The following is a 24,009-nucleotide window of genomic DNA, read 5'->3' as shown; positions in this document are numbered from 1 at the left end:
TTTGATTGTGTATGTGCATGTTTACAACCCAAAAGCTATTTTAAAAGCCACGGGAGAAGTTCACAGATTCAGTCCCCCAGGAAGCACGGGGCAGAATTAAGGGTTTTCATTTGCTCTTCCCACGGGCCATGCATTGTGGTACAGCATTTAAGGACTGCTTTCCCCCACCAAAGACCCTGTGAAGGGTACGGAAGTGGCAGTGCTTACTCTGCACCTTACACACCCCGTGGCTTCAGTAATCAGCTGCTCTGCAGAATTCAGGCCCAGCTCTTGACGCGTCACGGCTCCTAGGGGTGCTGCAATCAGTCGAAGCTTCTTGGGGGTGGAAGGGTTCAATCTCTCGCTACAGGATCAAAGAGCTTGGTGGACGTGCTTTGGAAGTAATGCCAAAGCAAGAAAGAAAACATTTTCTCTCTGCTTTGCAGACATAAAAACAGAGGATCAAAGAGATCAAATAAGAAGCATCCCCTAATTTTGGGTGCTGTGTTTGGGAAGCCATGGCCCTGGTTTCGTAGTTTAGTGCCCATGCTCCGAGCACGACTCTCACTCATCCCTCCTCCTCCCTTGCCCTGCCTGGTGGCACGGTCCCACCGTGTGCTGACACAGGAGTGACAGTGAAATAACAGCTTCGAGACTGAGTTAATAGATTTAAATGAAAAAAAAAAACACAATGGCAGCTTTGTTAAGAACACACCGTGTAGCTCCAAAAAGATGAAGCTATATAAAATTAATATCAGGAAGACAGGAAGCCAAGATTCAGAAACACTTGTGGTGCTCCCAGCGTGCAGAAGTTCAGGCACCTTCACCAGGGCTGTTCTTGTACCACCAGGCTGTTCTTTTACCAGCCGGGCAGCCGTCCTTCCAGTGTCCCAATTCCAGAGCTTGTCACTGCAGCGATTCCTCCCCAAGGGTCACTTTAACCAGGCATCTGATCTGTCGTCCGTCTCATTTACATAGAAAAATACAAAACCAAAAGCTTCGTTTGCCTGAGCTAATGTAATGGATTAGAATTGTTTAATGTCCTTGCCTTCTTCCTCCTTACTGAGTGCACGGAGCACATTCAGTATTTTTATATATGTGTATCTCTGCATATGCAGAAGGATACATTGATGAAAGCTGGTGAATGCCAGGCTGAATTCAAATCTCTGCTAATGCCCATTGAAGCATTACATATAAGTTTTAGTTAGATATTGCCGATTAGATCTAGTTCTAGCATTCCTGGCTTTATCCCTTTTTACATGGGATTTAACAGTAATTTGTATTTTAATAGCCAAATACCATCCTTTTTTACAGCTCTATAAGCCTACCCTCGGATTTTATCCCTCCCCCCTTTGATGGTGATAGAAATTCCACAAATTTTTCAGACATTTCTATAGACGCTCAACTATAAATGATGGTCACTAAATTGCTGTGAATGTCACAGACTCAAAATGGGTTAGGGGTTGGATCTGCTCTCATGTTTCTTCATTCAGATTCCGTAGGGGCTTGAAGGGAGCTTGCCCACCTTCCTTGGACTTCAGAAATTTTTGTTTTTTTTTTTTTTTTTTCAGGTTCTGCTGGAGAAGGAGAAGGTGAAATGATTAGCTATGAAAGCTTATTTTAGTGTCGTCATTTTGTGTTGCTGTTTTCTGAGATGCAGAGGAGAGTTTCCATCCAGGCAAGCTTCCACACACAGGGAGCAGAGGCTGCTTCAGCTGCACAGAAGCCACTTCTGCAGAGCTGCTCTGAGGCAGAGCCACAGCTTGGAAGGATGCTTCTGAACACAGCCCATGTGTGCGTGTTAACTGGTTTAGCAGGAAGAAACCTTTTAGAGATCCTTGAACAGGAAATTGGAGGAGATTTAATGGGAAGGATGAAGAGACTTGTAGCCAAAAGCTTTAAAACCCCCAACAGTCTTTAGATCCAAGATGAATGGTAGGTCCATCTGATCCTGGTGACACTAGTGTGTGCCATCTGCTGGGATTTTTAAAGGCTGATTTTGGTACTTTGGTACAGGAGAGGTGGGTTTATGTTCTGTTTTCTACTCTTTTCTTGAGTCCAGGCTTATAGCTCATGTTAGCTGGGGAGGAAGGCAGAGAGAGGTGATAGACCCACCACAGCAAACGGATTTGCTCACAGTGTCAAACCCCAAGTCCAAAGGGGATTGTGTGAGCGGCTCCCAGACGTTTCCTTCATCAGTGCCAGGGAGCAGCGTGGGCTGGCTGCTCCCTAAAGGTGGTGAACCGAGCATGGGGCAAGCAGCGGGGCATGTCCTCAGCTGCCAGAGCTTGTCCCACTGCAGAGGCTGGCAGGCAGAATGGTGACAGCGACAGCTCCTGCTGACAGTCAGGCAAAGACAAGGTAATAAGTGGCGTTTAACCAAGAGTTCAGCCCATCAGATGACTTTGTGGGACAAAGGCAAGGTCAAGCTGGGAAGTCAGTCTGCAGACCAGGGTCTGCAGCAGCATTGTCCACAACTGGGCATGGGCATGGATTTGGGCACCAACACTGGCTTTGGCTGCGCTGGAGACCTGCACCCCTCTAGCATATTTCAGGCAGGGGCCGATGGCCCTGGGCTGAGCTGAAATGGGTTCTTAAGGCTGGTTATGGCCATTAAGGAGATGGCCCTGAATAAAAAGAAAAGGATCATGGACCCAATGTACCATGGCCATGTGATTTGGACTTCATCCTTTTGGCTTATTATTCCCTAAAATAGCAGCAGGGCAGATCCTTTGGGCTTTCCTCATTCCTGTTCTTTGTCTTTGCCACGTATTTTTGCCTGGACTATTCTCACACCTTGGGTAACTCAGTGTGATCTCACTGCCAGAACGGATGTGCTCAGATCCTGGTTATGCTCCCCCTGGGTTGCCTTTCTGCTGATTTTCTGCCTCTCTCCTCTCTCGCTGCCTCCCCAGCTTTCATTCTCTCTTTGCTGGTCCCTCTGGTTCGCACATCTCCAGCACACTGTATTTTGTTTTCTCATTCCTTTTGCTTCTGCTTTTATGCAGCCTCATTCCACTGACTTTCAGCACTTTTCATTCCTGCCTTCCCCCTCTGCCTTTGAAGCATAAAGAGAAAGGTGGGACTTGCTGTGGGCAGGTTGGGTGGGCTTCTCTGAAGCTAGAATGGCTGAAATGGGACACGGCGTCTTCCTGCGACCTCAGATTGATGTTGGTACAGATCCACCCATAAGTAATTCAGAGTAATCCAGGAGAGGATGCTAACTTTGATAAATCACAGCTCAGAGCTGGACTCAAAAAAACTTTTTCTTTAGGTACCACTGTGTATAGCAGGGTGAATTATTCACTTCAGTGCCAAGCTGAGCTGAGCTGCAGTTCTGCAAGAGTTTGGCTTTGGCTGGCGATGAGAAGAGAGGCGAAATTTTAAAAGTTGCTCCAGGCAATGTCACTGCGAAGTAAATGTAGCTGAAAGTGGAGCAGAAAACAAGACAGGACTTTGCCACTGCACACGTCTGCTATCATTTTTTTCTCTTGGCATACTCAGCCTGGGTGTTGTGCGTGCTTGCTTACAGCTCATTAAAGAAGCACCTGAACACTCTCCCTGTCCAAATCCTCATATCCAAAATGCACAGCTGCAAGTGAGGTATTTGTTTCCATCCATAATTCTAGTAAGTTTTGTGAAGCAGCTTGAAGTAGTGTTCTTACAGAAGTTCTCTGAATTTAAGCAATCTTAATTGCATTCAGGAAAGAAAAATCCCTCATTTGTGCCTTGACCACAGCATTTCATCAGTTCATATCAATTCATCCCCAGCATTGCCACTATAATTACACATTTTAAAACCAGTATATTTTGTATATAAGTATATATACACAGAAAGGTAAGCTATCTCCTTCATCTTAAAGCAAAGGGGTATATTCGGGAGGCTGACTGACACATCTCCAAGTGTAAGAATAAGCCGAGCTTTCAGGTTGTCTACAGTTATATTTATTTAGGAAACAGGTTGGAGAGAAGTGTGAATTCATCAGATGCCTCTGAGGCTTGTAAATGTGTATCTTTGTTTTCTAAGGCATGTGCTGCTGAAACAAGAACAAAGTAAAGGTGGGAAAATGTAATGTTTCACTTCCAGCTATACATTTATTCAGAAAGTAGTGATTTCACTAGTAATGTCATCTTATCAAAGAGCTCTGGTCAACGTTATCATTGCTAAAAAATTGTTTCCAAAACTAACTTTTTCTTGCAAATATTCTATGTTGCATCAAACGGGGAAGTATGTGTAGCAGGCACAACAGTATTTTTGGCAAAAAAAAAATAGAAATTGGTTTATTTCACAGACAGGCTGTCTCCAAAGCAATTCTATCCAGGCTAATTCATGAACATTTCAGTTAAATTGGTCTGTTAAGTAATAACAGCTGATGCATTTTTATTTTCTGTCATTTTTCCTGTCGGTTTTGTGCATTTGAAGTACTAGTGGTTATGCTACCCTTGGAATGAAGAATGTGTCTTTTTTACCGTACTATTAATCATTTTGCAATTATATGTCTAGAGACAGCAGAGAAAAGAATCACTGAATCTGTCTAACTGAAATGGTAATATTGTGGTCTCTATTTTGGTGAACAGAATTTCCAACTATGTATCTGGGCTTGTACAATACTGGAAAAAATCTTTGTGTAGATCTCAGCAAAGGAATTTCAAAATTCAAATTTTGATGAGATGTAGGTGGCAATACCTTTTATATGCCTACATCGGAAAGAAATGGGATTTTTTTCATGAAAGAGGTGAATAAGCTGTTTCACTTTGCCTTCAGTCATGTGGAGAAAAATTGATGACATTTGGTCATGAGACTTTGGTAATGCTGTCCAGAAGGCAGAACCTTTTGAAAGCAGCAAAGTGAAGTTGTGCATCACGTCCATGTGGCTCACAAGAACATATCCAGCAGCCCAAAATGCTCCAGACTGTCCCACTTTCCAGAGCAAGTGGCAGAAGATGTCCTGCAGCACGGTCTCCACGAGTCACCAAGAGCTGTAGGAGAAACAATGTGCATGGGGAGATGTTTCTAAGAGGATTTGGGAGGACAAGAAGATTGGAGGGCTATTGCTCTTCACACATCCTTATTTTTCCATGAGTTTAGACACTTGGAAATGAAGAAGTAACAGAAATGTGCCCTTACAAATCTCAATGTCTTACAGGAATGAGATCTACTGGTCTACAGCCTGGCAAGCAGAGAGCGCCGTGGGAAGAGAAACCCCAGCCTGCCAGAAACAATGCTGGCTACACCACTTGTGCACAAGGCTGCACGGGCTGCAGCTGCCCCTCCAGTCCCAAACCTGCAGATGGAGCGGTAGGGAGGAGCTGCGGTCTGCAGAGCAGCTGGGCAGGAGCGTGCCAGCATCCCAAACAGCTGGGGCTGCCAAGCTACCTCCTGCAGCAGCTCTGCATGCGGCAAACATGCAGTTTTGGAGGGGGCATTTTGGAGGAATGACTTTCCCTATGGTAGGACTTATTTTGGCTTTGAGACCTGATGCTACGCAGGGGTCCCTTTACACCTTCATGAACACTTAAATGATTCTTAAAGAGACTGAAACAGTATAAACCCATAATTTACCTCTTTTGTAGTCCCAAAGTTGCTGCCAAAGTTCATAGAACTCACTAAGTTGTGCAAAGCAGCTTTGACATCCAGGCTTCTAGGAAGCCTGATTGAATTATTGAGGCTAAGTGTATCAGCGCACATCAGCTGAGCCTCAGGAGCTGCTCATGGGTGCGCCTTTCACCGTTGAGTAATTTGGCTTGTTTCAACTTACTTCACTGCATCCCGATAGAGGTTGAATTAGTGTGTTTGTTGCAGGCTAAATGCACACATGTGGACAGCTCTTCTGGCTCAGCTGACATATGGCATCATGTTGAACCCGACCCTGTGGCTGAGCGCCAGGAATGAGTAACACCACGTACAAGCTGGCTATCATGGCGAGGTTAATATCTGGGGCCTTCTCCTTCTCTGTGCAATTCAATCATCAGCTGTTTATTTCCATAGCCACATGCACTAAAAAATAGTTTATGGCAGTGCTGTAGGAAGGGAACGTGGAGAGAGGCCATCACAATAAACACCCTTCAACAGCCATTACTGTGAAGAGCACTAAAGGCTAAGTGACAGCCTAAAAAGAAAGAAGTGTCATCTTTGATTCATGCTGCTGTTGAATTAAGCAATATAATCACTGACAAATCAATCATTACCAGCCATAAACAACCGGTTCGTTAGTCGGCCTTCCTAAGGCAAAGCCATGGACCATTAACATGTTACACATTGGGCTGTTAACAGCAATAAGAATCAACTCAACACTGTCAGGAGAATTACCAATAATAAAGACCAATTTCTAACATTATGAGATGTAAAGCAGGATCAGAATCAATCAGAGTAAATCAAGAGTAATTCTCCCAAGCACAAAGAAATCATTATGTTGTAAATATTGTTTAGATAAATATTAGATTCTGGTGGTATATTTTAAACTACTAAAACAGTAGTTTTAGGGGAGTATCCCAAGGTAAACAGAAGTGTTGACTACTTAAAAATACCACTTTATTGTAAAGGACACAGACCTCTTCTGAAGAGCTAAAAGATATGTCTTAGTAAGACTGACAACTTTCTCTAAGAAACAGGGAAATTCAGGATCATTTTTTCTTTCACTTGATTCAATTCCCTTATAAGAGATTTTAAATTAAAGAGACATCTCTGCTGTAATTTTTTTTGGAGAGCTTCTTTTGCTTGACATCCACTTAAATCAGAGTAGCATTATCTAGGACAAAATAGATTATTTTTATTAAAGCAGGAGGGAACCTACTTGTAGAACATCTGAAAATGTCCAAAAATCTCTCTTATTCTGATTGCTGAGCTAGACTACAAAGAACTACATACCCACAAGAGGGGAATGCCCTGCCACTTAGACAAGACAAAGACAATGACAGGATTTTACTTTTTCCATTGTAAACAGTTTTAATTTCTTGATGGATGTGCTTGTTTCTTGCTTCTTCCTCATCCGTTGCAGCATCTCAGCGTGCTTTCCTACTTCTAACACCTGTTCACTCACTATGCATAGAAAGAAGTGATAAAATACTTGTAAAAAGCAAATGAATAACAGAGTAACATGTATGTCCTCAGTCTTCTTCCTGCATCTGTTATAATTCCACCTACCATGTTTCCATCTCTCTCCTTCCCTTATAAATCTACAGGAATCCAGTAATCTGTCCCACTGTCCATAGTTGTGAAATACACTTCCCAATTAAAACAAAACAAAAACCAAAACACAATTTCCATAAATGCCATCAACCCTGGGAAGATTATGATGGATAACAAGATGAGATTCAAAGAATGCCCTTGGCAGTTCCAGTAGGCAAATTTTGTTCATTCAGCCTATTGCCTCAGCTTTCCTAAATTGCAGGAGCATCAACACAGGACACTCAAACACATGGCATGAGACCATGGCCAAGTTAGATGTAGTTGCATGAGAAAGATCAAAAGGGCAAATTCAACTTTCCTCTGGAAGGGAGCTGGAAAGCCACTACAGACATGGGATGTGTGCACACTATTTGCCCTTCAAGGATACTGAAGATAACCTGCAGCATCTGCAGATGTGCACTTTGAGCTCTTCAGAGGCAGCTCTTGGGTCAAACACTTGAGAGCATTGGTTCCCATGGAAGGTTCGAGTGAAAGTCCTACGAGGAATCACTGAAGAGGGGCTGATCTCTTTTTCTGTCCCAAGGTCCCAGCTGGAGGGCTGATAAAGCATTCTTTAGGGACAAGAAACTATCCGTGAGAGGAGAGTGAAAGCTGGAAGACAGCAAAGCCAAACTGAACGACAGCTCATCCCAAACATGAGCCACTGCCTGGCCAGCTTGTAAATACAACTCCAGAACTCAGAGCTGTTTTCATTAAAATGTCTGAAAGAAAACCAAAATATAAGACTGATGATTAGACATAATCTGTGCTGGCTAGTTGGCAGAGTACTGTTTTGGATTAATATTTAACCAGCATAATATCCAGGTCTCCAGAAAAGATCAAGAAAGACAATCAGATAGGCTCAAAACCAAGGAACCCTCAGATCATGGAAAGACTGTTTCTGGAGGATAGAGTTTCAGTTTGCAGCTGAATTCTGGAGCCTTACCAGGGTTCACTTTCATTTTGTTTTGTTTTTTATTTGCATTTTTAACCTGTTTATAATATAAGCTTCTCAGGTCATCTCTGACTTCACTTGTGTAGGTACAGAACCCAGCACAAAGCAAATGTGACTTGGGTCTAGCAGTACTAACATGTTGCAAATAATATATAAGCCTTTTTAAAATCTAAAACTGTACCTCTCCCAGATTTGAAATCTGTCATATCTTCACTCCTTGTTTCTCTATGTGCACTTTATGAATACTTTATATCTCTCTTGAATCACTTTATTTACTCTAATCAAATGGTTTTGGTATGAGGGAGGCTGTGAGCAAAGTAGTCGTGGAAACTAGATGCAAGATAATTTTTCTGTTTTGGAATAAGCAGTAGCAGGTTTGTCATGCCTTGATGCAAATGCAAAATGCATCATATTAATGAAGAATCTAGATCAGGGCCCGGCGCGGCGATTATGTTTTATGCATGAGATCTCTGCTCCTCCAAGGCACATCAAAGGTTCATCACTGACCACTGATAAACACATTCATCCTCATTTGAAAGCTTTGTTGTAAGCTGTGTTCTTCTCCTGTCTTTCCTAATGGTCTCTCAGCAAACACCTCTCTCGTGGGAGATGCCGCAGTCCAAAACCAGGTTTCAGCTAAGTCATCAGCTCTCTGAAGGTTTTTTGCAGCCTTTATGGGATATAAGGTGCATTGCTTTTCAGGACTTCTGAGAGTATGTTCTTTATCATGTGCTTTTCTTTTGTCCTATAAACACGAGTGCTCCACATCGCTGTGCTGCACTCAGCTGCGGATGTGGCCGGTGGTCTGGCTGAGAGCTGTAACTGAGCGCTACGCTACGGTGCCCAAAGCCATCCGGAGGGGTCCAGCTGGCAGATTTCAGTGCTCCCACGGAAGTGTTTCGGAAGTGATAGGGGAGCAGGTTGCCTATATTAACTGCCTTCCTTTGTGTCCTCTCATTAATTTGGGTCTTTACTGAGCACAACAGCACGGCTGCACTCTTCTTCCTCGGTTCCCTTTTCTGCCTGGTTTAGGTGGCCACTCTGACACGAAGAACCATCTCCTTTCATAAAACATCTGCTGATGGGTCACTACTCGTGTTTTACCATGTTTAGTAGATCAAACACCCGCGTATCTTGACTGCCTGAAATCTATTTGCCTGATACATGATGACAGGAGTGGGGCTGTGACATGAGGATAAACCAACTCGTGCCTCTGCACAAAGGTAAGGGTGGAGAAGGCAGAAATAATTTGATTATTGAAACTCCAAGGTGTAAAGGTGTGACCTTTTTTTTCCTGAAAGAATTGTTGGGGCATTGTGAGATCATAGGATTAATGGAGACCGTACTTATTAAGTGGATGCTTGCTTCTCACAGTCATGAACGGATTTATGGAAGACCACAGCAGTTCAGCACATATCGGCTTAAAATGCATTTGGAGGCTAATCATACAGCTGCCTGAGAGCTATGCAGAGGGTACTGAATTAATCAGGTGCTTTGGACTATGAAACACTGCAAAACAGGAAAAAAAAAAAAAAAAAAAAGAGAAACCAAATAAGAAGGGAAAAAGGAAAGCGTGCCTGCTCACTGAACTGCCGGTAACTGAAATGGCACCCAGGGACCCTTCTAACAGGAGTCAGCAAAAGACATGACCTTCATTATCCAAGTGCTGATGGGGCACTTTCTGAGGTCTGCTTTCCAACGTTGCAGAGAAAGAAATATTGGGCAAAAAAGTGTGCATGGAATAAACAGCAAATCATACTCTGCAAATGGACTAGTTTCAAAGGAGGATGCTGGCAACCTCCCATTTCGGGTCTGTAAATGACAGAAGGATTTGCGCTTTGTTGCTGACTGCCTGGCATATTATTTAGTCTATTTAGACGTCAATTCTAAAAGGGGAAAATGGGTGTAATAATTCTTCTTTTCTCTCAGCTTCTGTCATAACTATTGAGCTTGAAAGCACTTCGGTGCAGGAACAACCTTTTTGCTATAAATACAGCTGTACTGGGCATGTGGTGTGTGGAGACCCTGCAGGAATGCTGTGCTATATGTCTCATGTAATATATAACTGATAGGTGTGTGTCTTTGGGCTAGACCGTTAATGTGAAGTCAGTACAGAGTGACACGTGGTCCTGTCTCTGTGCCAGCACTGCACGGGGCACGCTGGCACGGGAAGGGGCAGCAGGGGCTGGGGCGGGCGCCTTGCTGGTGCTGAGCCCCTGGCAGGGCTGTGCCCTGTCAGCTGGTGAGAGTGCTAATTGCTCAGCGTGATGCGAATTCCTTCCAGCCAGCAGTGGCCATGCAGCAGGACATGGGCTGGCTGACCGCAGAGCCACTCGTGCTGCCGTGGCTGCTGCGGCCGGCTCCCCGCAGCACGGTCACGGGGCTGTCCGTCAGGTGCAGTATGGAAACGCCAAGCTCACCGAGGCTGCCCGGCAGAGAGATGCCCAGATGCCTAGGATGCTGGAGGGTTTGGTTCAGATTGCTGCCTGGAGCAAAACAAACGAATCCACAGGTTCTTGTCATACATTTGTTTCCCTGCTTTGCACTACATGCTCTCCATTGTGACTTTCAACACCGCGCAGCAGCCCCGTTGGGTACCCCGTACAGAGCCCTAGTTGCTGTTATGAAATCATTTCACCCTCTAAGTTTGCGGGGGTTTCTCTGACTTTCCCAACCCCACGTACATGAGGAGGTTGCTGGTGGGGACAGATCCTGGACAAAACGCGGGCTATCAGAAAGGACAACACGTTCACCTCCCTTTTGATACTCTGACGAGTTTGTGCTCACCTACACAGGCTTCATGTGGTGCAGGTGGCACTGTGCATCTGCACACTGTGTCCCGATTTTAACTAAAGCCCTCTGCACCTGCATCCTATTTCCTCAAAGGGAGGTGAGGCCGGCATCCCTCCGCAGCTCTGGGAAGGCCAGGCTCTAGGTATGCATGTATGCTAATTTTTTTGAAAGCAAATAGTGGGTTCATACCACTGGGCTTTATTTAAGGCATGTAGTTTACAACTAGTTTCTAACTACACTCACCAGAACAAGAAAGATACTTCTAGAGAAAAAATCATTTTCCATCTATCTTAAGCATGCCCTTTAGGACAAGGTAAATCACACAAAAGCACTGTCCACTCTTCCAGTTGTTTCAGAGAGACTTATGATCAGTGCAGACCTTACCCACTGTGAGAAGAATTCTCACCCTGAACCCTTTACAGCTTAGGCAGCAAAAGAGTTTGGGGGAAAGTGGTGGAGATGAACACAATCATTGCCATAGAACAGGAAGATTAAACGCTCAAAGATTTATTTAGGTTTCTCACTCCCACAGCAAATGAGAGTCCTAAGGGGGCTTGGCAGAAGCTGAAAAATTTACAAAAGCATCAAGATTAGACAGAGCTGTGTTTGCTTTCCTTTGATCTCTAATTCTCTCCTGTTTTTTAAGAATAAATTGTAGGGACCAGGAGGCCTTTCCTAGCCTCCTGCCATTGTTCTGCTGCCCAGCACTGAAATCTGGGTGTCAAATTTGCTTTTTACAGACAAGCAGCACTCTCCAAAAACCCCCAAACACAAGCCAAAGCTGTGCTGAGTCTTAAAGCTGTTTTATGTAAAAGTATTAATAAGCAATTCAAAGGTTTGGTTTGCCCATTTCTATAGAATCTAATATTTTAGAAAAAATAAAAATTAAAATTAAAAGGGTGAACAAAAGATAGTCATATTGGATGACAGACACCCCTCTGTCAGAGGTCATGACTTGGCCATCGGATGGTGCCTTCTTTCGCTGACTCAGGTCCCAGACTCATCCCCAAGGTGTACGTGGAAGACAAAACCCAGATGGTTATAACATAGTGGCTGAATCCTGAATTTATTGTTCTCCTTTTTCTAACCTGTTTCTCCAACAGTTTTTGGTTTATAATCTCTGTGAGTGTAAAAGAACATCTAGAACCAATAATACTATTACCATAAACACTGAATAATCTGGTACAAACACAGGGATGCATGCCATAATGGAAAGTGAGTGTTTAATGATTTCTCTGTGCTAACTGCCATCTTTTATACCCAAAATAGTTTTGTTGTTTTTGCTGTAACCTATATTGTTTCATTTGATGGAAGAACAGCTGGTCAATTATTTCCTACAGTCAGAGGGAAAGTTAAGGGATTCAGAAACCACACAGAAAACAAAGCCTGGGCAATATAGGATTTGGCTCAGTTGCGTATTGTATGCTAAGAACCAGCACCAGCTGCCTTAAACGGATGGGTACAAAAGCCAGTTAATCCTCTGAAGCATTATTTTAATAACTAATTTGAAGAAAAGAACCCAGGTGCAGCATAGATGTGGAAAGAAGGCCCCCTCCAAGTAATCACAGTATTTGGTGGCCTCAGAGTTTCCAGCAGATGGATTCATACAGTCCTGGTCACGGTTTCAGCTGTTACTGATTTTGTGATTTTGTTTGACTTCCAGTTTGTTACCTGCCAAAGCCCAAATAAACATGGACGAGAAATGTCATGGAGAACAGTTTGGAACATGGTGAAGTGAGGAAATAACAAGGTCGGCTGTGACGGAATCAGGGCCAGCCTCCTGTCATCATCTGCAAGCTTCAGATTTGCTTTGGTGGTAATGCAGTTCCCATAATGGTGTGTGAATGGGTATGTTCCTACTGGGTAACAGCTGAAGAGTCTGTGAGGACATCGTGTATGAACGAAAATAAAAAACAGATCTTGATAACTTTCCATAGGTTTACTTATGTAAATTGGCTACCCTCATTTCAGAATATTATTGCAAGAAATCTCGAGAAAGGAATGAAGGATGTGCCAAGAGAAAACGGAAAGCCACTTAAAGATGAACTTTCTCATTTTTAAGCCTTTGCAGAAAGGCAGTGCTAATTTACAAACATTTTTAGCTCATGAGGTTCTCTTTAGCCCACGTGTTTGCTCTCCAGCTCTGTGCCTTGTGATGTAATTCTGATTGGTGTTGTCTAATGCCTTACTGAGAGAACAGACAAATGAGATGAAGAAGTTTCTTCTAAAGCCATGCCAGAGTTCGGCAACTATGTTTATTTCAGATCTATTTATTTATCTACTTTACCATGAAACAAGTTGCTATTTCTACACTTCTTACACCACAAAGAAGTTGCAGCATAGTTATAAGGCAATAGATTGAAGCATGCTGATATCTTCAATGAAGGAAGAATAATTCAGAGGTAGACTATAAAAGATAGACCATAAAGACCATATTGACACTTGAGCTGTGTCTGAGACTACCCTTGCGGCAGAAATATTGTAACAACTACCCATTTAAAAGGCACAGAAGTGCCTCACCGTGAATTTAAACGTGATGCTCCCTTCCAAACCTGAAGAGTGATGCTGGCAAGACAGTACCTCACCAGCTGCTCTTCAGGTGTCGAGTAATTACACATGGCAAAACAAATTTTATTTCAACATGCTGATCTTAGAGAAAGACACAGTTACAGTAATTGCAAAATGAATATTTAACTGTCTCCTTCTATGGAAATTAACATTCCAAGCCTGTTGTTTACAAAGACAACGCCAGCCATCTTGTCCCAAGACGAGGGAGAAAAGGGGAGCAAGACAGACTAATGAGGGCTTTCTGCTAGGTCAAGGCACAACAGTGGGCTGATGAACTGAAAATTACTGAGGAAATAAAGCTGCTGAAAAAAAATGCTTGCATTCTCCTGAGAGAAATTAATGTGATGGAGAAACTTTGGGGAGGCAGCAATTACTGCAGCACAGAGGGAGGGCAGGGCTGATCCTCAGCGTGGGAGGTACTGAGACCGAATGCATGACTTGTCCTTGGGAACTGGTACACGGTAAGAGTGGAAAAGTCAAGCTGAACTACAAATTGAACTAAAGAGGAGATCACGTATGATGGGTTCTTTTACAAGAGACAAAAGATCTCTGGCAATATCCTGGATGAATAAGGAGTCTTATTCTTAAGATATGCCTTTGCTATTTTAGACAGAACCAGCCCTCTGCTCCATGCTGGATGGGCTAGGGACATCTGCAGTGGGTAAAAACTTAGCAAGAGCTTTTCCTCTTCTGTTCCAAAGCATAAACGTAATGTAAACCATGCATAATAATATCAGCAGCCTAGGTTAATAGGATAGGAAAGATCAATATTTGCTCTAGGGCCTGGGGAGAGGGAAGGAGCCTGAAGCAGAGGCAGTCCCAGGAGTCTGAGAGGTGTGACTCACGAGGGGAACAGAGCTTCAGAGGGAAATTCGGTGCCTAAAAGGTAATGAATTGGCCACTATTAAATTTCCCACCAGCTGACTGACAGCAGGGCAGAAGGGATAAAGGCATCTAACATGAGTCACAGGCTGCCTCGGGGTGTTGTAGATGTGCACATTGTGGACAGTGGGGTTTGTGGAAAGGCTGCTTCTGAAGAACCATCATTTTGCAGATTTTGTGTGGTTTTCATGAGGATAACTCCGCTCTCCAAAGCTGGGCCATTATTTCCTTCGCAAGATTCCTTCAGAGGAATTCAGTGCAGCCTGACTGTCTCCACCAATATGTGAACTGTGAATGGATAGCATTACGCTCCTACATGCTTGCACAGATGGTTCCTTCAGGCTTAGGCATAACAGGAACATTTGAGGCATCGTGTTCCGTTCCCGTTTGCAGCACTTCACTATGCAGAACTCATTGAATTTGGTATTTATACGCTTTATCCGATGCTTCATAAACACAAAGCACCATCTACAAAAGAAGATATTAAGGAAAATTGTACCAGTATAAAATTTTAGAAGCGCCGTTCCTTTCATGGGTGTTGATAAAGATTTGCATCAGTGCTGCTGCTGAGGGGAAATTGTGGCCCACAAGGAGGACGCTGGGATTTCCACGATGCAACGAGAAGTTCCAGAAAAAGAGCCTGGTAATCTTGAATATTAATGAAGGAATAGAAATAAATAAGATTTTTGAAAGTAATTTCTGTCTGATTATAACCAGTGATTCAGGAATGCTGCATAAGGTAATTAGGCACTTAACAGATCACAAGGTTTTGATGCTGATGACTGGGCATATAACTGCATCCCTGTGCTGTGCTCCTCCATTGCTGTTGCTCTGGCACTGCATCCACCTTGAAAGCTCCCAGCATCTCCCAGCATCTCCCAGGCTCTCCCAGCATCTCCCAGGCTCTCCCAGCATGCCAACTTTTCTTTGCCAGCTTTCGTGGAGCAGCAAAAGAAGCATGCTGCCAAGCACAGGACATCAGCTGGGTAAACACAGCTGGGAGAAGGTGCAAACTGCAAGGTAGGGTGCCGGCAGTCATCATGTTGCTGATCAATAGCTGCTGATTTCTCAGGGATACAAAGCTCAAAACTCAATTGATGGAATATGACATTAATGGGGGAGGAGGGAGTCAAAATGAGAGGACACTTAAAAACAAAAAAAACATCTACAAGTGATTCCTCTATGCAGAATGCTCTAAGTTATTTTTTCTACTAAGAGTAACTCATCTTCCTTCCTCCCTCAGTAGCAATGAACTAACATCGTTCAATTCTTCAGGCAAACCCGTGAGGCTTGTCTTTGTTGGTTCATATTTTAAAAGTGCCAGCTGCAGGATTTGCCTTGGCCCTTGCAAGCTCGTTTTTCTGTGTCCACTGAGTCACACTTCTTTGTGCAAACTCCCTGCAGAATACCACCCTTTGCCATGGAGGTGTGTTGGTAACAGCCCTTTTGTAGCTTGGCGGAAATGGAGTGAATCCCTGAATAAGCCTGAACATTCATACTAAGGATTTGATAACTAAGGATTTGATCCTTCATCTTTAAATGGGAAGGAAATGCTCAGGTTCAGCACCCTGCAGCTGAGAGTAAATCCTCCTAGGAAATTGAAAAGGAGAAAAGAAGTTATTGCAAAAGCAGCTTGTAGTAGTCAGGCATTGATATATTGAAATATACTGATTTCAGATATTTTAGAGAAATACAAAGATGTGCCTACTGGCTGCTTTGACATGGTGCATGTTTGCGAGAAGTGGGTTTTGAAAGCTGGGGATCAGGATAGCTACAGTGCCAAAGAAGTGCTGGATCTAAAAAATGTTCATGTGCTACAGTTTGTGTTTTCCTGCAGTCCTGAACAGAAAGATCTTTCTTTGTTTCTTTTTTTTTTTTTAACAGTTCCTTAGCCTACGCACTCATAAAGCTATTTAAAAATCCTCTTCTTTTACTGCTTATTCTGTGACAAATAAAAAAAAAAATCAATTTTCATTTACAATTTTACAATTTTCATCCATAGGATTTTTAGAGCAAATCAATGTCTTTTAATTAGCTCCAGCTCACCTTGCAGTTTCCATTTCTGTGATGCAGAAGAACCTGTAACTGCGACGCAGGGAGGTCCACCACTGGGGAGCCTCACCCTGCTTGAGAGGGCTGTACTCCTTCTGTGTTTAGAGGGCTCCAGAGGGGTAATGCAGAGAGAACTTAATTGTATTTTGATGCTGTGGAATTCTGAGTACAAGGCAGAGGGGCTGATTGCCCTAACTTTGCCCTTAGGTTGCATCTGCCCATACATGCCCGCTGTGTGTTCTCTGAAGCTCCATCCTCCTGAAGCTTCATCAGCCCAGAAGATAATGGCCTTGGGTCTTGTACCCACAAATAAGACACAGGATACAAGTCTAGATGGAAATCCTCGCATCTTTCTGCCTCTCAGTAATATTTTTGCATCAGAATTACAGCTCACGTTGCATAGCACCTTTTCCTCCACATGAAAAGAAAGCATTGCCACATTTGGAAGATTAAAAATAATTCATTATTCAAGACACCTCTTGAATTGCCTACATTTCCTTTGCCTTCATTACTGTGTATCAGGATATTTGTGGGTAAACAGAAGCTCTTCCATTTAGCTCAGCCTGAGTTCCTGCCCTGTCCATGCAGTGATGTTACAATCAGCTTCTTTGTGACATTGCCCATTTGTCACCATGGGAGCAATTTTGAGATCACAAATACGGGTTGGGGCATTAATAAATAAATAAGGAGGAAAGAGTGCTGATTGCAAAGAAGGCATTAAAAATCTTTGCAATCAGCAGTAATAACAGTAGAAAAAAGGAAAAAAAAAAAGAAAAAAGAAAAAGAAAAACACCACCACGACAGATAATAAATGAGAAAATTCAGCATTTCAGTTGGAAACCTCCACACCAGTCTTGCACTGTTTCCATGCACTAGTCCAGGATGAATCTTCACGAAGCTGCTGTCTGACTCGCAGAATAATAGATGCTGACCGGGGCTTCATTTTAAAGGATGAATTTTCATTCCAAGAATAACATTTAAACAGTATTAGTTTCCAAACTCTTGTGGAGGAAAAGATAAACCTGAAAATAACAATGAGCAAAAACGTTTTCCTTTCCACATTTGATTTTAAATACTTAATAGCGATGGGATTTATTTTTTTGTATGAACTGAAAAGAAGCCAAGTAGAAGCCTAAGGCTAAAATAGCTTCTCGTCTTAGTAAAACAGCTTCATTATGACCAGATTTCTCCTCTGCCTGCCCGCAGGATGTAATGAACCTCCATCAGTGGTTGACCACATCGCGAAGCTGTTGCGTACCTACAGGCTGTGAGGAGTGTTGCTCCTGGAGTGAGCCTGGCCTCTTTCTTAGACACGTTATTCCTCTGTTTTCAGCATCCAGGACAGGGAGCACTTCCCAAAGTGCCGAAACAAAGCTTGGTTTGGACATTTCCAGACACATTTGTCCACTCCACCAAGGCAACAAAGGGTTTGGTGTCCTCCGACAATCTGTCACACATCTGGGTGTTACAAAGCCCAGCTGGAATTCCAGCGAACGTGGCGTTATTGCTGGTGCTCCATCCGTCCAGCAGAAAATGCTGCTTGATTTATTTATTTATTTCTGAACAAATGGTTAAAACAGTCACCACAAAGAGCTGTCCCGGCCCTGCTGGGCAGCCAGCTACTGGCAGAGGCTGGGCATCAGCACGGGGGTGATGCTGGGACCTCCAGGAGGCGTTTTTGGCAGGAGCAGCCACGCAGAGCTCAGCCGTGGCCAAGCCCCAGGAGCTGGCTGGCTTTCAGCTGTCACACAAGCCATGGAAAGCTGTTGTTTCTGACAGTGCATTTAGTAAATTTCCTTGCTCCCGTAGGGGAGGGAGAGAACAACCACATTTTCTGACTCTATCAGGGTAAAGATTTTCAATCAACAGATTTTAATCAAGAAGGCAGAATAAACCATGTAACTAATATATTTGGCTGTCATGGCAAACCCCAGATAATGTCTGTGGAGGAGGGCGAAGGCCAGAGAGGACAAGAAAACATTAATATTGACAACTGTAAAAGTTAATTATGCTTAAGCGTGGAAGACCAATGGAACAAAAGTGGTTTCTGAGGCTCGTATGGGATCACAAGCACCAACAGCAAAACGGAGGTGTGTCTTCTCTGTATTTCATTAACAGTTGGCACTAATAACAAGAGCACAGGTGTCACATGAACTCTTGCGTTGTGATGAACTTACTGAACAGGAGTAAGCACAGTCTGTACCATCAGGGCAACAACTACAGAACAGCACCAGGACGTGTCCTGTGTGGGCAGCCAGGGGGGACCCAGGGCTCGTGCCTCCCCTCCGGGAGCTGAGGAGACTGCAGCACAACCAGCTCTGGGCTTCTTGAAAGTACCACTGGAAACTGAGCCCCGATGCTGCTGTCATCCTCGTTACTCCATAAACTCTCTAGAAGATTTTCACAGAATCACAGAATCACAAATATTGGTGTAGGTTAGCCCCTGTTCAGACCAAGTTTGTATTTTCTTTCCCAAGTTATTCCACCCAGGCAAGTGATCAGTGGAGCTTTATCCCTGTCTCCATTCGTGAGAGCACAATCTTTTACAAGTATCTTTCATGGTAAATTGTAAATTCAGGGAAAATCAGTCCAACTCTGCAAATGCTTCACAAGTTGATCAAATTAACTATTAACCTCACTATGAAGGTTTTTATTTTATTTTATTTTATTTTACTTTATTTATTTATTTATTTTGTGGCTTATTTTCTGGACACTCATATATTCAAAACCTCTTTGTATGAAAAAAAAAAAAGACGTAATTTTTCAATGATTTACAAATCAACTCTTCATTTTCTTCATATGTGATATACATTACAAGGACATACAGTTAAACACAGATATTACTGCATGCATTTTAGCCAAACTCACACATTTAAATATACTCAGATTTAGAAATCACACTTGGAAAATCCATCTGTCAATATTGCAGTTAAGTAATGACCTACTTTTGCATTTTATTTTTCACATTTTTCTGAGAAGGAAACAAATATGAATGACCTTCGGATCTTACAGGGAAAAAAAAAAAAACTAAAATATTTAAACAATAACTATATGTGGAGTTGTCTGTGGTGGACAGAGATAATTCTGCAATATGCATTCAGTGATATTAGTGTAATATGCTAATATCCATAGCTTATTTTACATGTCATTTCTTTAAAGAAGTTAGCATTGTAGTCCTCATGTGTATCTTATCTCACCAGAGCAAAGAAATGTGACTTTATTTCCTATTATCCCTTTTATTTTACCATTTATTTTTTTTTTCAGAACCCTCAGAACTCTTACTCCTGTGGCTTTACTGTTCTTGAATTTAACTCTTTTTCATAGATTCCTGAGAGGCTTCAGTCTCTGTTGAGTCCTCAGTCTGAGTTCCCATGACAAGTGCCCTTTGATAAAGAAATTTTGCGTTGCATTTTCAATGGAAAGCATATTCCAAACACCAAAATTTCACTTTCCAGCTACTTCACCATCCTTTTTTCAGTTAATCTATTGATTTTCCCTTGCTTTTACAGAGGTCCCTTGGTCCTCCTGTAAACTTTCTTGTTAATAGGAATTTTTAATAACTTCATTCTTGTTCAGAACTATATGTGATGTAAAGAAGGTTTGAAGTTGTCAGCATGTTTTGGTGATACGAGAATTACCATAGACCAGTCAGCCTGACGTGTTTTTGGTAAGTGTGTTCCTGCTCTCCAGCAAAGAAAGACGTGCAAGGTGACCAGCTCCCTCTCTGCAAGCTCACCTGAGTTCCTCCAAAGTCCTGGCTAAGACTGCATACATGAGCAACTCGAAGGGACCAGCTGAAGTAATGTGTCCACTTAGTTCATGCTTGAGGCAGAATCTGTATCTTCCTTTTTTTCTTTTTTCTTTTTTTTTTTTCCCCTGGTAAAACAATTAAAGCACACAACAATCAGACTGATAGATGCTCTCTTTCAATTTGATAAGACATTGCCAGGCAGTCATTTTTCCTTACAGCTTATTTTTCTGTGGCTCTAGTGCACAAAGTTGATTATAGTGTTGAATGGTGCCTTCTAAAACTAGATTGCCTCTTGCTGTACCGTAGTATGCCAGGTGTTGTTTTCCAGCAAAACACCTACCAGATGTAACCATTATCCACCCACGGGTTTTCAGTGCCTTTTGTGCACTCTTTACCTTACACCTCAGGTGACTGTGGCTGGTTATTTAAGTTGTTATTGCCCTTTTCTGTCTCCTCATATGTGACTTCTTTGGATGAGGTCTTCATGGCAAGAGCTGCCGTGTGTGTACTGCCTTGGCCTCTCTCAGGGGGCTCTTCAGTCAACATCACCTTCTCTTGCTGAGGTGGAAGCCCTCGTTGCACCGATCTGCTATCAGATGCCCATTGCTCACAGCTGGTTCCAGACCTGGGTTAACACTCTGGGAATAAACAGAGCAGAGTTATGCTTACACTGTATGGGAAGAGATTAAAACTTTATACAGCCCATAACAGTTCATTTGTATAAATTAAATCTAAGTTACACAAAAAGCAAGAGATTCTGATAAAAATAACGCTGAAATCATATGCTTTTAAGTAGAAACCTTGATGCCAAAGATATTTAAAGCTATAAAATGATTTACTTTTATAGTTTAAGGTTGAACAACCTGAACATCTATGAGTTGCATAAATTTTCCACAAATATTAGTTTGTATAATATTCTGTAATATTCATCATATCTGAAAAGATATAATCAACCCATTTGACCATTATTAAAATGTGAATTATAAGCAATCTCCCCTCTCCTTTTTTATTACAGTTCTTTTGTATTTCTTAAGCCATACAAAATTTAATAAATCTTTGCAGGACTTAATAAAGAGCAGAAGATTTATATACGTACTAAGACTTTCATTTAGTCTTCATAGCTGTATTGAATTTATTTTCATTGGATTCCTCATCACCTGCTAGTTACCATATTTATTGCATTCTCTCCATTGCTTCTCAAAGCACGTACACGTGAACTGTTCTTGGAGGAATGTCTTTGCGGATGTTGTGTTCATCAGGCGAACAAAACCATCTGACTGGCCAACACACTTGCCTTAGAGTAACTGGGAGGTTGTGGGTTCAAATCATCGCTGTCCATCATGTGACAGCCCCCAGAAAGCTCACTTGCTTTTTTTCCCCCAAAGGGCCCTACTGTTTCAAGCTATCATCAGAAAACTACCTGAATGTTAGCAAGAAAGAAGTGTAGCGTTTCATATTTAATAGATTATTTGTAACAATTCAGACCTAATTTGTCACCCCTTAATTCCTCACCAATTCTAATATGTAGGATTTTCCAGAAAGCGAAAGGTTTCATTCTGAAACCGTTTAGCAGCAACATCACCTCTTGCAGTGATCCTCAGGCTGACTCTGCGACAGCCTGGGACCTCCCCTGGAAGTTAATAAGTATATCTAAAGATTAATAGGCATGAAATTGCTTGAGACTGTAGACTGATGAGGATCTGAGAGATCCATTCTGCTTTTATATTGCTAATATCTCTCCTCAAAACAGGGAACTTCCGGAACAAATTATGGGGTCGGTCCATGAGTTCTGCTGTCCCCACGGAAAGTAGCTTTCAGCTGTAGCAGAGACTATGAGAGCATCAGTCTGGCTTGACTGTGCCTATTTTATCTCTTCTGATCAGCTATTTATCACCACTCTTGAAAAGTTTTCCTTGAGATGAGCGACATATGCTGCATATGCAGCTACATTCATGGTATCGTGAAAAGCAGCGGAAGGGATGCCAGCGGTCATTCCTGCCTGGTGGGGAATCAACTCTGTGCACGATTCAGTCATACATTGGAAAATGAACTTTTTGCTTGTTATCTCGTTTCTAATCAGTAGTGGAAAGGAGAATCAGGTTAGGTATGTAAAACTCTATTGGCTGAATCAGTTCAGATCAGAACTCCACCGAGTGCATCATCCTGCCCTCAAACAGAGCCAACATAAATGGCTGGGTAAGAGTGTAACATGGAGTAAGTATGCAGTGATGCTTGCTGGAAAACATCTGTTTTCTTATTACCGGTGCCTAAATCTGCCTTCTTGGATAAGGTTTGGTATATACGGAATGCTGGATGTTTTATGTTACGTATGTATGAGAGCAGCCCCTAACACCATGACTACATTTTGGTTAGCAGTCACCACACTCAGACGACTATTCTAATTAGTCAGTTAACTGCTGCCCTGCTTTCCTATAAAAAACCCTTGAGGTCTTAATGTGATTACATTTACATTACTTGAAGAGATAACTCTATAAAGAAATACTAACCATACAAACTGAATGTCAGTGGGAGAGGAAAGGCTTTGAACTATGTAAAATTTTATTGAAAAGATTGACTTTTTTACTTGTTTTATCCAAATGTTTTACATTAAAAAAAATATGATTTTTTTCTAGTTTTCAATACTACCTGTCCACAAAAAAATGCAACTTACTTATTTTGCTGCCTGCCTGCAAAGTTACCATCCCAACACAGAAAAAAAAAAAAAGTCAAAATATTGACTGAAACACTACCAACAGAAACACAGCAGAATATTGCTTGTGGTTGTAAAAAAGCAGTTCTATTTGGAGAAAATGCAACTCCACCGACACTGTGGAACTACTCATCTGTCTAAGCACTTATAAAGCTGTTCCCATACCTCAGAGAAAGATTGCAACATGCCTTACTCACTGAAATAGAACAAATATGTCCTGGAAAATTGTATTAGAATAGCCCAGATGGAGATTGTCAAAATATAAATCTTTGTAAGTAACTGATATATATCTCAGGGACAAAAAGAAACAAACAGCACATGTAGGCCACTGCTAATGAATCACATTATTCATAATGCTGTTAATGACTCAGGCATGGATACCTTGTGTAATTAAATTATAAGTAAGCATAGTTTAAGCAGATGGAGCTCATCGGAATTTTAATATGCTGCAAACTGCATTTCATACTAGAAACAAGACTAATTGCTTTGTCATGATTTATATTCTAGTGCTATTTTATATATTACATTCCAGCACTTCAGATTTTGTCTTGCCAAAATGCACGTCAGCCTGGGATTTCAAATGACTTTTTTTTCTTGATTTTTTTTTGAGTTCAATGACATCTCCTGAATCCTTAGTTTAGCCTGTTTAGCCTTCATTTCTGTATTCATAATAACATGGGTAGGAATTACGTTGGAGAAATAGGTTTATTCAACCAAGTTGTACCCGCGCCCACAGCAGGAATTGGTGTGTTAGATACATAGAGAGGAAACCATTACTAAGCAGTTATGGAAGGCACACACCCAACCGTGTTCATTTTTCTTCCAGATGGATGTCACTGAGAAAACACCAGTGACATTATCCAACATCTCTTCTGCCTTGGTGTCTGTGACCTACAGTCAGCATCGCGTGGGCCCTGCTGGGGGCTCAGCGTGAGACCCCCCGAGTGCCTTGTCCATGGATGCCGAAATGCAGCTCGGTGACTTCCCTGTACGGGGAGCAAGGGAGAAAAGTCACTGCTTGGCCAAGGACACAGAACAGCAATAGAGGTAATTATTGTAGAGAAAAGGAGGTAATGTTGATAAAGGTGTATTCTTTCAAGACTCCTATTTGGCCTAAATCTCATTTTCAACTGACAGAATATGTGAAAACA

At 42.2% G+C, this 24,009-nt stretch overlaps 1 long non-coding RNA gene across 7 annotated transcripts in view; it reads left to right on the top strand.

The window, feature by feature from the left end:
- The window catches only part of LOC308195914, a 314,751-nt gene that overhangs the window by 280,481 nt on the left and 10,261 nt on the right, over nucleotides 1-24,009 (top strand). For 5 of the 7 annotated variants that reach the window (XR_013951917.1, XR_013951920.1, XR_013951921.1 and 2 more), the window contains 2 exons: nucleotides 1,551-1,914; nucleotides 12,559-23,905. This is a non-coding gene — a long non-coding RNA (uncharacterized lncRNA). Of the gene's footprint in view, nucleotides 1-1,550; nucleotides 1,915-5,126; nucleotides 23,906-24,009 lie in introns of all 7 variants that reach the window. The other 2 variants (XR_013951918.1, XR_013951919.1) reach the window with 2 other exon arrangements.

The sequence above is a fragment of the Anser brachyrhynchus genome (genome assembly GCF_964034855.1).
Source record: "Anser brachyrhynchus genome assembly, chromosome: 5".
Classification (NCBI taxonomy): Eukaryota; Metazoa; Chordata; class Aves; order Anseriformes; family Anatidae; genus Anser; species Anser brachyrhynchus.
Note: the sequence above shows the minus strand (reverse complement) of the source record. Positions and strands in the feature narration are given on the sequence as shown.